Raw genomic sequence first — 2,337 nt, forward strand, 5'->3', positions numbered from 1 at the left:
TCAAAGTATATGACCTATATACCAATCTGACCTGACAGCTATGTCAGAAATGAACCCCTGCACTGTGTAAGAATGACGAGGGATGTCACATCCATCGTACAATCCTCATTGCCCACTGACATAGCAGTGCTGATATGAATTAGGATTTAGACTTCTTGATACAGTCACATGTAGGTCACAGGCTTGCACTCAGTGTTGCAGATTTGAAAACAAAGAAAAAAATACCGACTTTCTGTCAAAAACCTGTAAAATTATGAAATTTTAGGACACACGATTGATATAATAGATTTGTGGCTTTCTGTGTATGCAATAAAGCTGTCCTGCAATCAATAATACACCATTCAAAATTAAGGACATCTGTAACTGCTCTACGGAGAATACAAACTCCCCTTTTTTAATGATTGAAAAGAATTGATCGCTTAAGTTTTTCAGCAAGAAAAGCATATATGCAGTTTATTCACTAAGTGGTGTTCATTAACATCGATTCAGCTCTACACTGCAGGACCTTTAATCAAGTTATGCAAATGCCTTGAATATAATGACACATATATTATATATAACATGACACATTATATATGACATGCCTAAATAGTTGTTCTTCAGTACTTCGGTCAAGACACTAAAATTTTAGCACAAAGGAAACAAAGCAAGATTAAAAATGTATAATTTCTTATTCTACATTTTTTTTAAAAATGGACAAAGTTTGGGTGAGGTGTGGCATCTTCAGTTTGTCTTCTTTAGTCTTCTCTTCTTTAATGTTTCATTATTTTAATTCTTGGTTTATTTTTTTTTATTATTTATTTTACATTGATTTCTTCTGCTTTATTTTGCTTGTTCTAAACACGACTGCAAATACTGTTTATAACTTTACATTTCTTCCTTCTTCCTGGTCTGGACTACTAAGAATGACACCCCAAATTTAAGCTGGGATAGACACAGTCTATCCCAAATTGTGGGATACACAGTCTATCCCAAATTGATATATATTCAATGTATTTTCAATGTCTAATTGAAAATATATTGAATATATATTCATTTTCAATTCAGTGTATTTAGTTTCAGTCGTGGCAAATCACAGTAACAGTCACTCAAGCAACTTTGGTGCTATATAAATGAAATTTAAAGAGAAAACTTTAATTCAAACTTTGCTAGAGAAACTTCTGTAATGCATTTGTAAACCAAATCTTACCGTGACAATCATCCAGTCATACTCATGAATGCTCTCAAGCAAGTCAATCTAATACAAGGATTTGAAGGAAGCCATTTGAAAGGATTGTACTCCTTACAATAAATCAGTGGTTTTTTTGCTAGGCCCCCCTTTGTTTTACAAGAAAAATGTTCGCGCCACCCCGCGCACACACAAACACATCCTCCAACCACGCACACCCATATTTTGCTCCATTGCGGTTTATTTCACACCTCAAACATTTAGTAAACAATTAAGAAAATACAAGTAATCGGCAATAAATTACAGGTAGTAATAAAATAAACTACTAATTCTTTTACGCTATGTCCACACATACATATTTTTGAAAATGCAGCTGTTTCTGTGCGTTTGGGCCTTTCGTCCACACATAAACGGCGTTTTGAATCACTGAAAACTGAGATTTTTTAAAACTCCTTTTTTTACGTTTACGTGTCGACATAGAATACAGAGCTCGTCACGCAACGTCAAAGGTATGTGCCTTTTTTCATGTCACACCGTGTGCCACGTTATTGTTTACGTGAGATAAATTGCAGAATGGCAGAGAGAGACCAAACACTGTTACTGTTAATCTGTTAATCTTCAGGTTTTACACGCTTACATACACACACGCAGTTACTGTCCCTCCATTTAGAAAGGCAGAGGCGTCACGGTGTAATTATTTTACGTGTAGTTGTTTTTTTCCTGTGTAATAATGCTCAACATTGCTATCAATACATTTTTCAAAAAAATGCCTCTCTGTGCAAAACGGGTTTAAAAACATAAACAATTGTGGGATACTGTTTGTCCGTGATTTGAACCGAGGGAACAAATTGTGGCAGGATCAGCCTGATATTATTTGTATCCCACTGTAACTTTACTGTATAAAGAGTTAACGTCTCCAAATGTCAGGAGTATGTGGGACAAGAATGTGGGACACTGTTTGTCCGTGATTTGAAGAGCTCAGTGCGTGCTCCCGACGACGGGAAAACCGATTCTGCAAGGGACACCTACCTTGGCACTTGTGCAGGTGAACCTAAAGGGAAGATATGCTTCACCATATTTTCAAGTAATATACAAGGATGTAGAGAAAATAATAACACTGTTTTGTATCCCTTATACATATTGTACTTTAATCAGCATATTGTGCTCGA

This window comes from Neolamprologus brichardi, chromosome 7 (assembly GCF_056152115.1).
Source record: "Neolamprologus brichardi isolate AB-2024 chromosome 7, ASM5615211v1, whole genome shotgun sequence".
NCBI lineage: Eukaryota > Metazoa > Chordata > Actinopteri > Cichliformes > Cichlidae > Neolamprologus > Neolamprologus brichardi.